Consider the following 12,500-nt stretch of genomic DNA (forward strand, 5'->3'; position numbering starts at 1 on the left):
AGCAAGTTTGACTGACGCCTACCGACACCGGTCAGGTCGGCGAGGCTCCCGGCGGCCCCGAGCGGGACCACAGGTTGCGGAAGGCGTCCAAGTGAGCGGCGGCGACGCCAGGAGGCCCCCCGGGGTCGACTCCGCGGCCCCCGGGTCGGTGTGCGGGCCTCCAGAGCTCGATAAAGTAGTGGTGTCGCTAGCGGTCGAGAAGGCACTTTTCGACGCCTACTGCCACCCCCACATGGCGGTAGGCGCAAAACTGGAAAATCGCCGACCAGAAATGTCGCTTCGTATAATCGACGTTTTTTTTTGACCACCATTTTCAGGTGTCGGAGGTGGGTCTGGACGAATACCAACACCATTTCTGGGGTTTCACAACCGCCCGGCTTCTCCGACATATGTTGGAAAGGAGTAGCGATCGAGCGAAGGGGGCTGTCGGTAGGCGGCCGCGGGTTGCATGTGTGCCCGGGACAGCACCCCCATCCAACTAAGGGGTGTCCCCCGGGGGCCAGGGGGACCTCGTCCAGGTCGGCCGGGCGCTTCCAGACGCCTACCGACACCGGTCAGGTCGGCGAGGCTCCCGGCGGCCCCGAGCGGGACCACAGGTTGCGGAAGGCGTCCAAGTGAGCGGCGGCGACGCCAGGAGGCCCCCGGGGTCGACTCCGCGGCCCCCGGGTCGGTGTGCGGGCCTCCAGAGCTCGATAAAGTAGTGGTGTCGCTAGCGGTCGAGAAGGCACTTTTCGACGCCTACTGCCACCCCCACATGGCGGTAGGCGCAAAACTGGAAAATCGCCGACCAGAAATGTCGCTTCGTATAATCGACGTTTTTTTTGACCACCATTTTCAGGTGTCGGAGGTGGGTCTGGACGAATACCAACACCATTTCTGGGGTTTCACAACCGCCCGGCTTCTCCGACATATGTTGGAAAGGAGTAGCGATCGAGCGAAGGGGGCTGTCGGTAGGCGGCCGCGGGTTGCATGTGTGCCCGGGACAGCAACCCCCATCCAACTAAGGGGTGTCCCCCGGGGGCCAGGGGGACCTCGTCCAGGTCGGCCGGGCGCTTCCAGACGCCTACCGACACCGGTCAGGTCGGCGAGGCTCCCGGCGGCCCCGAGCGGGACCACAGGTTGCGGAAGGCGTCCAAGTGAGCGGCGGCGACGCCAGGAGGCCCCCGGGGTCGACTCCGCGGCCCCCGGGTCGGTGTGCGGGCCTCCAGAGCTCGATAAAGTAGTGGTGTCGCTAGCGGTCGAGAAGGCACTTTTCGACGCCTACTGCCACCCCCACATGGCGGTAGGCGCAAAACTGGAAAATCGCCGACCAGAAATGTCGCTTCGTATAATCGACGTTTTTTTTGACCACCATTTTCAGGTGTCGGAGGTGGGTCTGGACGAATACCAACACCATTTCTGGGGTTTCACAACCGCCCGGCTTCTCCGACATATGTTGGAAAGGAGTAGCGATCGAGCGAAGGGGGCTGTCGGTAGGCGGCCGCGGGTTGCATGTGTGCCCGGGACAGCACCCCCATCCAACTAAGGGGTGTCCCCCGGGGGCCAGGGGGACCTCGTCCAGGTCGGCCGGGCGCTTCCAGACGCCTACCGACACCGGTCAGGTCGGCGAGGCTCCCGGCGGCCCCGAGCGGGACCACAGGTTGCGGAAGGCGTCCAAGTGAGCGGCGGCGACGCCAGGAGGCCCCCGGGGTCGACTCCGCGGCCCCCGGGTCGGTGTGCGGGCCTCCAGAGCTCGATAAAGTAGTGGTGTCGCTAGCGGTCGAGAAGGCACTTTTCGACGCCTACTGCCACCCCCACATGGCGGTAGGCGCAAAACTGGAAAATCGCCGACCAGAAATGTCGCTTCGTATAATCGACGTTTTTTTTGACCACCATTTTCAGGTGTCGGAGGTGGGTCTGGACGAATACCAACACCATTTCTGGGGTTTCACAACCGCCCGGCTTCTCCGACATATGTTGGAAAGGAGTAGCGATCGAGCGAAGGGGGCTGTCGGTAGGCGGCCGCGGGTTGCATGTGTGCCCGGGACAGCACCCCCATCCAACTAAGGGGTGTCCCCCGGGGGCCAGGGGGACCTCGTCCAGGTCGGCCGGGCGCTTCCAGACGCCTACCGACACCGGTCAGGTCGGCGAGGCTCCCGGCGGCCCCGAGCGGGACCACAGGTTGCGGAAGGCGTCCAAGTGAGCGGCGGCGACGCCAGGAGGCCCCCGGGGTCGACTCCGCGGCCCCCGGGTCGGTGTGCGGGCCTCCAGAGCTCGATAAAGTAGTGGTGTCGCTAGCGGTCGAGAAGGCACTTTTCGACGCCTACTGCCACCCCACATGGCGGTAGGCGCAAAACTGGAAAATCGCCGACCAGAAATGTCGCTTCGTATAATCGACGTTTTTTTTGACCACCATTTTCAGGTGTCGGAGGTGGGTCTGGACGAATACCAACACCATTTCTGGGGTTTCACAACCGCCCGGCTTCTCCGACATATGTTGGAAAGGAGTAGCGATCGAGCGAAGGGGGCTGTCGGTAGGCGGCCGCGGGTTGCATGTGTGCCCGGGACAGCACCCCCATCCAACTAAGGGGTGTCCCCCGGGGGCCAGGGGGACCTCGTCCAGGTCGGCCGGGCGCTTCCAGACGCCTACCGACACCGGTCAGGTCGGCGAGGCTCCCGGCGGCCCCGAGCGGGACCACAGGTTGCGGAAGGCGTCCAAGTGAGCGGCGGCGACGCCAGGAGGCCCCCGGGGTCGACTCCGCGGCCCCCGGGTCGGTGTGCGGGCCTCCAGAGCTCGATAAAGTAGTGGTGTCGCTAGCGGTCGAGAAGGCACTTTTCGACGCCTACTGCCACCCCCACATGGCGGTAGGTGTAAAATCGGAATAGACCGGACCAGGAATGTCGAGGGGGAAAAAAAATGACAAAGTCCTGGTGTGCCTAGGCGTCGAGAAGGCACTTTGCGACGCCTACCGACATCCCCATGTGGCAGTAGGCGTAAAACTGGAAAATCGCCGACCAGAAATGTCGCTTCGTATAATCGACGTTTTTTTTGACCACCATTTTCAGGTGTCGGAGGTGGGTCTGGACGAATACCAACACCATTTCTGGGGTTTTCCAGTTTGAAAGTTTTATAAAACATGTTCGGTAGGAAGCACACTTTGGTGTGTCGGTTCGTCGGAGCAGCGACTCTTTGCCTCGTGGTGGTCCGGAACGTCTCTACGGGCTTGTCGCAAAGGCGTCAGAAAGTGGCATCTCCGCCGCCTAGGGCTGTCACCGTTATCGCTGTCGCCGCGCTCCAACTTGTTTTGATCCGCCGCCTTCGTTCCTGCCAACCGTGCGCCCGCTCATCGTCGTTAGGTTATAATACGTGGTACGTGTGTGTGCTTCTCCGTGGACCTAGGGCTGCTCGACGTGTCGAACGATATGTTGGAACAACTAACGGCTCCTTTTCCTGGTTCCATAGTCGTCGTGGTACCCGCGTCGTCAGCCATATCTATGTCCACCATGTTTAGCCGATACGTTTGCTGCAGCTTCTGCTTCCGCCTCAGCGTTCGCCGCTCTCAGCCGCCGCTGTTGTTGCTGCCGTTCTGCCATTCAACCACTACCTGCGAATCTTTCGATGATCGGCCGAACGACCCATCGCTGTGCGACCGATAAATCCTCCGGATTAGGGAGAAACGCCGCCGCTCTCTGCCGCCGTCGAACGGAAAAACGTACATTGTAACGAACGAACGAACGAACGAACGAATTAACGAACGAGCGAACAAACAAACAAAAATAGCCGCGGGGGATGCACTATGTAGATCCTGATCCCCTTGTAACCATACGTACGTTGTTCGATGCTCTCCCGTCCTGGAAGTCGCCGCAGCAAACAGGAGGATGAGCAGCAGCAGGCGCCGCCGCCGTAACCGCCGCCTGCCTGCCGCCTCCTACTCCTGTCAGCGTCCGATCTCACAGCCGTGTGAACGTTCGCTGACACCCGATTTCTTTCCGTCTGGCAAAACCTTGGACGTCCCGCTCGCGGTACACGTGCTGCAGCGACTTCTCGTCCGACAACGCATAAGCGTCGACGTCTGCCGCCGCATCTTCTGATACGTGGACGGTGATAGCGCTAGTCCCTTCTTGCGCCACCTCCACCTTTGTTAGCGCCAAAGAAGATCGATCGAGCAGTCGTGGTCGCAGTCGATTAACCCGTTTTCACCGTCCGCAGTTCCCAAGCCGCCGATCAAGTCGTTGCTCTTCTTGTTCGTTCTTCCCATACCGTCGATTTGCACGGCTGCCGGATGAGCCATCCTCTGTCCGGCGAAGCGCTCACGTCAGTGATCGATACTTGCACCGACAGTCCTCCCGCTCGCGACTCGGTGCTCGAATCGGACTCGTTCGTTTTTATCTCGATGCGATTGTGAAAAGGGGGACCGGTCGTCAATGTCGTGTGTGTCGACGATGTTGTTCGCCCGGTCCGCCGCGTTGTTGTCGTTTTTTTTTTTTTTTTTTTCCCCTAACGTTCGCCGTCGCACGGACGAAAGGGTGAGAAAAAAAAAAAAGCTCGAAAAAGCCGCCCAAAAAAATCGGACCGAGGAGCCGCTTGCGAGAACGCGCCATGTGCACGTTGTCTCTCCTCGGTTTTCCGAGCACGAACACGACGCCGGTCGGTCGGTCGGTCGACGAAGGCGACGACGAAGGTGACGGGAAAATTTACGCCGCCGCTGCCCTGGTCCAGCTCCTCCCCGATGACGGCTGTGATGTTGACGTTGACGTTGGCGACGACGACGACGACGACGGAGACGACGACGACGACGAGACGGCATCGATGGCGACCACGATGACGACGACCTCGACGAGTTCAGTCTGCACCTTGACCTCCGATGTCCGTGTGCACTGCCGTCGTGCTGTTTGTCGTTTGTCGTATGTATCGCTGTCAAGGGTGCCGTTGTCGTTGTTGTTGTCGACGTTGTTGCTTGCTCTCTCGTCTCGGTCGGTTGGTACGTTGATGACGACGACGACGACGACGAAGACGACGACGACGACGACGAGACGGCATCGATGGCGACCACGATGACGACGACCTCGACGATTCCAGTCTGCACCTTGACCTCCGATGTCCGTGTGCACTGCCGTCGTGCTGTTTGTCGTTTGTCGTATGTATCGCTGTCAAGGGTGCCGTTGTCGATGTTGTTGTTGTCGACGCTGTCGTCTGTTCTCTCTTCTCGGCCGGCTGTGACGTGGACGTTGACGACGACGACGACGAGACGGAATCGATGGCGACCACGATGACGACGACCTCGGCGAGTTCAGTCTGCACCTTGACCCTCGATGTCCGTGTGCACTGCCGTCGTGCTGCTTGTCGTTTGTCGTATGTATCGCTGTCAAGGGGTGCCGTTGTCGTTGTTGTTGTCGACGTTGGTCGCTTTCGTTCTTTGAGTCTCGGTCTCGGTCCAAGTCAGGGGAGAAACAAAAAAGAGGCCATCAGCGCGGGCAGCGCGCTTCTACTGACGGCGAACCCCCTCGAAAAATAAATAAACACGTGCCCGTCGTTGTAGTTGTCTGTCTTATGTCGGTCGGTCGGTCGGTCGGTCTGTCGTTCTGTCGAAACAAAGTCCCAAATTCCAACGATACCTGGTTGATCCTGCCAGTAGTCATATGCTTGTCTCAAAGCTTAAGCCATGCAAGTGTAAGTTCACGCCACGCATTAGAACGGGCGAAACCGCGAATGGCTCAGGAACCGGACCTAATCCTCGGGACCGTATTCCTCCTCGGAGGCGATGGATAACTGTGGCAATTCTAGAGCTAATACATGTGACACAGGCCGCGATCGGTCGGCGCGCCGTCGTCGCCACGCCTCGCGCGCTGGCACCCGCGTCGGCCGTTCCGGGTCGCGGCGCTACATATTAGACTGAGACCGATGCGCGTCATTCCGTCCTCCCGTCGTCGGCGTTCCCGCTCGCGGGTCCGTTCGGTGGCGGGGCTCATAGGGCGGCGCGCTCCGCTTTGGTGACTCTGGATAACTCACTGGTCGATCGCACGAGCTTTCACGCCCGGCGACGGGTCTCTCGAGGGTCCGCCCTATCAACTGTCGACGGTCGGTTAAGTGCCTACCGTGGTTACTACGGGTAACGGGGAATCGGGGTTCGATTCCGGAGAGGGAGCATGCGAAACGGCTACCACATCCAAGGAAGGCAGCAGGGCGCGCAAATTACCCACTCCCGGCACGGGAGGTAGTGACGAAAAATAACGACGCGGGACTCTGTCGAGGCCCCGCGATCGGAATGAGTACACTTCAAATCCGTTAACGAGGACCAACCGGAGGGCAAGTCTGGTGCCAGCAGCCGCGGTAATTCCAGCTCCGGTAGCGTATATTAAAGTTGTTGCGGTTAAAAAGCTCGTAGTCCGAACTCGGGTTCGTGGTCGCGCAAGCGGCCCCGGGGCGGCGGCGCCATCGTCCGTCGTTGACTTTGGTCGTCCGTTCGCATTCCCGGCCCTTTCCGCCGGTGTCAACCGCTAGCATACCCGCCACGCGGTCCTGCCGGCGAGGTGGACGAGGAGGTCGTGATCGGGATCCGGGAAAAAAAAACAAGTGGTCGTCGGTTCGGTTCCGGGAGTAGTCTAACGGGGGGGTGCTACGTGTGTGTGTTTGGGTGCGTTCATTCGCATCCCCGCACTCTGACCCCCGCGCTTCTCTCCCTCTCCCTTTCCGCGCGTTCCTCTTTTTTTTGAACCCCCCGGTCCGCTCCGAGTCCCTGCTTCGTGTCTTGTCTGCGCGCGTGTTGCGGTCGGCGGTTTCTCCTCCAAGGGTGCTCTTAACCGAGTGTCCGCGGCGGCCGGTACGTTCACTTTGAAAAAATTAGAGTGCTCAGAGCGGGCTGTTCAAGCTTGCATACGATAAGCATGGAATGATGGAAGAGGGCCTCGTCTACGTCTGTCGGTCTCCGTCTACGGCGAGGCAATGATCGAAGGGAGCGGTCGGGGCCACTCGTATTGCGACGTTAGAGGTGAAATTCTTGGATCGTCGCAAGACGAACTGCAGCGATGGCGTGTGGCAAGCACGTTTTCCTCGATCAAGAGCGAAAGTCGGAGGTTCGAAGACGATCAGATACCGTCGTAGTTCCCGACCGTAAACGATGCCGACCGGCGATCCGCCGGCGTTCGCTTCCATGACCCGGCGGGTAGCCTGCGGGAAACCAGAGTTCGGTTCCGGGGGGAGTATGGTTGCAAAGCTGAAACTTAAAGGAATTGACGGAAGGGCACCACCAGGAGTGGAGCCTGCGGCTTAATTTGACTCAACACGGGAAAACTCACCCGGTCCGGACACCGGTAGGATTGACAGATCGATAGCTCTTTCTCGATTCGGTGGGTGGTGGTGCATGGCCGTTCTTAGTTGGTGGAGCGATCCGTCTGGTTGATTCCGATAACGAACGAGACTCCGGCCTGCTAACTAGTGCGCCGATGTCAGTGATTTTTACGGCGGGCTCGGCGTCCTCCGTGGCGCTCGGGTCCGGGTCGGTTTTCTCACGCACTTCTTAGAGGGACGGGTGGCAGAAAGCCACACGAGGCGGAGCGATAACAGGTCTGTGATGCCCTTAGATGTCCGGGGCCGCACGCGCGCTACACTGGAGGTATCAGCGGGGACTTCGCCCCGGCCCGAGAGGGTTGGGAAACCTCTGAACCACCTCCCGTGATAGGGATCGGGGCCTGTAACCAACCCCGTGAACGAGGAATTCCCGGTAGGCGCGGGTCAACAGCCCGCGTCGATCACGTCCCTGCCCTTTGTACACACCGCCCGTCGCTACTACCGATCGAACGGTCCGGTGAGGTCCTCGGATCTGGCCGACGACGCCGCCGGGCAGTGCGCGACGTGTCCGTCACGACACTCGTGCATCTACGCCTCGGCGTTCGATGCCTGGAGAAGACGACCGAACCCGATCGTTTAGAGGAAGTAAAAGTCGTAACAAGGTTTCCGTAGGTGAACCTGCGGAAGGATCATTACCGTTTTCCCGTTCGAGACTGGTTTGTTGTTTTCCGGCCTACCTCCTCTGTCTGTCGGCGTCAACGCCTCGAATGCGCGCAAACAAACCTATAAAAGGCGGAGCGAGAGATAGATTTGTGGTGACGCGGAGGTTTTTAAAGCCCCAGCTCTTCTTGCTTGCTTCCGCGTCTTACCACCTGTTTGTTTTTTCGCCCACCGCAAGTGATGGCCGCTTCTTCTTTGCCTTGTCGCCGCTTTATCGTTTTTTGTTTTTTTGCAGCCGCTGTGCCACCGCCGCTAGCTAAAAACAAACTACTCGCGACATTGCAATGCCGTCACGCCTCCTCGCACAGACCTCCTCGCACACTACTAAATCTATATAAACAAAAACTAATATAAAAAAACCCAAGTGCTGAACCCTGGACGGGGGATCACTCGGCTCGTCCGTCGATGAAGAGCGCGGCCAGCCGCGAGAACTGATGCGAATTGCAGGACTCAGTGAACATCGACACCTCGAACGCACATTGCGGCCCCGAGATCCCTTGTCTCGGGGCCACGTCCGGTCGAGAGGCGGAACGTTACATGTCTTTCTCCGTTAACGAAACGACATCTTGCCGTCCCCGTGCCCGCCCGGTCCTCGGCACGGTGGTAACCGGGACGTCGCAGGAGCGAGTGACGAGGGGGAAGAAAAATAAAAAAAGAATTGACTCCTTTCAATGTCTTTTTTTTTTTTAAAACCCTCTCCGGCCTCCTCCTTCGTCTCCCGCTGGCAGACCGCGGAGTCTTTTCCCTTTTCGACCGCGTGAAGAAACACTGTGGAGGAGGAGCAGGAGGAGTCTGTCCGAAAGCAGCCGAAGGGAGAACAAAACAAAAAAAAAGCACCGACCTAACCGACTGCCGACGTAAGCGCCGCCTGCTCGTCTCGCTCTCTGCCTCATGAAGGTGTCTCTCAGCGACGCCTCGAGCAGCGCGACGAGCACGGCCGTCGCACCGTAAAAAGGTGGCCGCGTCGTAGGCAACGTCGGATGGGGAGGACCCAGGCTTTTTTTTAATTGTTGGCTTCTTCATTTTCGGTCGGACGGGCGCTATATCGGCCAGCCGTCGTCACACGGAGGGTACCGATCGAGATTCCTCTCCTCCAAACACCACACTCTACTAAAAACCGCCGCCCTCGGCTCGGACGAGACGACCCGCTGAACTTAAGCATATCGCTAAGCGGAGGAAAAGAAACCAACCGGGATTCCCTTAGTAACGGCGAGTGAACCGGGAGAAGCCCAACGCCGAATCCCGTCGCAAGTAAAAGGCTTCGGGACGTGTGGCGCATGGGTCGAAGGCAGCCGTTCGTTTTCGTCTCGCATAGTTCGGAGTTCCCTCGATCGGGGCCGCCCGCGGCGGGTGCCAGGCCCATTCGGTGCGGACGGCGAGCGACGGCCTTCGATCCGAGAGTCGGGTTGCTTGGGAACGCAGCCCAAATCGGGTGGTAAGCTCCATCCAAGGCTAAATACCGGGACGAGTCCGATAGTCGACAAGTACCGTGAGGGAAAGTTGAAAAGAACTTTGGAGAGAGAGTTCAAGAGAACGTGAAACCGCCCAGGGGTAAACGGGTGGGACCGCTCACCGCGATCGCGGGGGGACTCAGTCCGGTGCTGCCTAGGCTCGAGCCCAAACTCGATGTGTGTTCTTGAAAGAGAGGCCGTCGCGGCACAGGTCGTCGTTCGTCGTGTCCGCGGGGGACTCGTTCCCCGCGGTTCCAGCTTTTGTGCCCGCGTCGCCGACGAAGGAGACGGGCCGCGTGGATAGCGGGAAGGGAAACGTGGTGACGACCGCGGCGTCGGTAGGTGGCTGCGTCGGTTGGCTGCGACGGAGGGGACTCGTCCTCTCGATCGCTGCTGCCGCCGGGCCCTAACCCGCCGCATCCGTCGCCGCCGCTTCTTCTTTCCTCCTGCTCCCTCCGCGCGCGACTCCGCTGCACCCGTCCCCTTCATCATCGCTCGGCGTAATCATGGCGCGGGCGCTTCGGCGCGACCTCCGCGCGGCCGGCACCGGACGCACTTCCCCTCCGGTCCGTCGTCGCGACCCGTTCCCGGCGTGCAGGTCGAACACGCGGGTTTTTTTCCGTAGGCGGCAGGCGTTTCATCACCCTGAAAACCCCCGTCTTCCCACCTTGTGAAGTCGGGGGCCACCGGCCGTCGGGCCCGCGAACGTAACTGCCCCTTTCTGCCGGGAACGGAGGAAATCTGACACGATCCGTTACACGTGGCGAGCCGGTCCGTTTTGATCCCGCCGGAAGTCGCGTGCGGGCGACGCACTCTGTGTGTCGCTCCTTAGGCGCCCCACCGTCTCGGGCGCGTGCGCGATGAGAGGCGGGATAGGACTGGCGCGGCCTCGCCGTCACGCACCTCGCCGACGTTTCGGGTTCTTGTCGGGGGCAACCCCGCCCGCGCCCGTTTCCGTTTCCGGAGAGGTCGCTCGGCGACGCTTTTTTACTCGAGCCGCCCGCCACCCCGGGTCAGCGACGTGCATCGGCAACCCACCCGACCCGTCTTGAAACACGGACCGAGGAGTCCTGGCCGTTCGCGAGTCGTAGGGGCCACCTCTGACTAACCCCGAAGGCGAAGCGAAAGCGAGAGAGCGTGTAGGAGGGCGTCGATCGGGAGAGGTGTCGTGGCAAAGTCGTCCGGGGGTCGTCGGGGGGTGTCGTCGGTCTCGTGCCGTCGTCTTCTCCTCGCCTCACCCGCCTCCGAGCCGTGCCCGATCCCGCCGGCGCGGCGTTTTCGGCCTTCCGCCGTCGCTGCTGCGGTGCCCGCAACTTTTCCTTTTTTCTCTCTTCCCGAGAGAGATAGGAGAGGGAAGGCTCGTGGCTGACGTGCGGTTGTTTTTCCCTCCTCCCCGAGAGGGGACCGGCGCATCATCCAAAAAGGGGAATTGCCGGGCGCCAGCTTCCATATCCTCCTTCCGCCCATCGGTGAGATCCCGCGGCTTGAACTAGTCCTATTTTGTCGTCGAGTTTAGGCGCTGCGCGCGGGCGCATCACCCCCGGGTCGGTTTCCCCTTTTTCCGAGTACGACTCGGCCGACTCTGGCGTAGCGAGCGACCAGGGACCCGAAAGATGGCGATCCACGCCCGGTCGGGATGAAGCCAGAGGAAACTCTGGTGGAAGTCCGAAGCGCCTCTGACGTGCAAATCGATCGTCGGAACCGGGTGTAGGGGCGAAAGACCAATCGAGCCGTCTAGTAGCTGGTTCCCTCCGAAGTTTCCCTCAGGATAGCTGGCGCTCGATCGTCGCAATTCCATCCGGTAAAGCGAACGATTGGAGGCCCCGGGGCCGTTCACGGCCTCGACCTACTCTCGAACTCGGAACGGGTGGAACGGGCCGACTCTCCCGAACGACGGAGCCGACCCATCCGGCCGCCGCCGCCAGCACGCTTCGCTGGGCGGTTGGTCACCTCGAATGCGAGTGCCAAGTGGGCCACTTTTGGTAAGCAGAACTGGCCTGTGGGATGAACCAAACGTCCGGCTAAGGTGCCTAACGCGACGCCCATGAGATCCCCGAAAGGGTGTCGGTCGATATAGACAGCAGGACGGTGGCCACGGAAGTCGGAATCCGCTAAGGAGTGTGTAACAACTCACCTGCCGAATCGACCGGCCCCCGAAAATGGATGGCGCTGGAGCGACGGACCGATGCCGGACCGTCGCGGCGAGGAGCGATGAACTTTCGCGCCGAAACGATGCCGCGACGAGTAGGAGGGCGCCGCGGCGAGCACGGAAGCCTAGGGCGCGAGCCCGGGTGGAGCCGACCGCGGGTGCAGATCTCGGTGGTAGTAGCAAATATTCGAACGAGACCTTCGAAGACCGAAGTGGAGAAGGGTTCCGTGCCAACGGCGGTCGAGCACGGGTCAGTCGGTCCTAAGACGCGGGCGAAAGTCTTCCCGAAAGGCGCCGGATCCGTTTATGAAAGTGAAAGCGATCGAATCGAATCGAATCAAAAGCCCAAACAAAAACAAAGCGGCCGGCCTCCCGTCGAAAGGGAATCGGGTGAATATTCCCGAACCCGGACTCGGAGAGGGCCCGGGGGTGGCGACGCTGTCGGCAGCGATGTCGGCGGCGCCCGTCGCTTCCCGGGCGAAACCGCGGTGACGCAAGCGAGCCCGGAGACGTCGCCGGGAGCCCCGGGAAGAGTTTCTCTTCTTCGTAAAGGACCATGTCCGTGGAATCGGCTCGTCCGGAGATACGGAAAAGGTACCTGTAGAGCGCCGCGGCTCGGGCGGCGTCCGGTGCGCTTTCGGCGGCCCTGGAAAATCCGGGTCCGGTTTTCGCAGCTCTCGAGTCGGTCCGTACCCACCATCCGCAGCAGGTCTCCAAGGTGTACAGCCTCTCGTCGATGGCATCAATGTAGGTAAGGGAAGTCGGCAAAATGGATCCGTACCTTCGGAAGAAGGATTGGCTCCGAGGACCGGGTCGGTCGGGCCGTGCCCGCGCGAAGCGAGGAACCGGTACGGGGCTGTAGCGTTCGCTCCGTTCGCGCTTTGCGGCGAAGGCATAGGGGCCGCGGCGGTCC

The 12,500-nt window shown here is 60.7% G+C and overlaps 2 non-coding genes and 1 pseudogene across 2 annotated transcripts in view; all 3 read left to right on the plus strand.

Annotated features, from left to right (window-relative positions):
- Positions 1–5,592: 5,592 nt before the first annotated feature.
- On the plus strand, positions 5,593–7,962 carry LOC145273537 (small subunit ribosomal RNA; annotated as a pseudogene).
- Positions 7,963–8,357: 395 nt separating this feature from the next.
- LOC145273360 (5.8S ribosomal RNA) lies at positions 8,358–8,515 on the plus strand. Its single transcript, XR_013866353.1, has one exon. It is a non-coding gene; the product is annotated as a 5.8S ribosomal RNA (ribosomal RNA).
- Positions 8,516–9,108: 593 nt separating this feature from the next.
- The window catches only part of LOC145273216 (large subunit ribosomal RNA), a 5,721-nt gene continuing 2,329 nt past the window's right edge, over positions 9,109–12,500 (plus strand). The window contains exon 1 of the ribosomal RNA XR_013866244.1: positions 9,109–12,500. This exon is cut by the window's right edge and continues 2,329 nt beyond it. This is a non-coding gene — a ribosomal RNA (large subunit ribosomal RNA).

Source organism: Euprymna scolopes, unplaced genomic scaffold, assembly GCF_053919585.1.
Source record: "Euprymna scolopes isolate OS-2025 unplaced genomic scaffold, ASM5391958v1 sca1, whole genome shotgun sequence".
NCBI lineage: Eukaryota > Metazoa > Mollusca > Cephalopoda > Sepiida > Sepiolidae > Euprymna > Euprymna scolopes.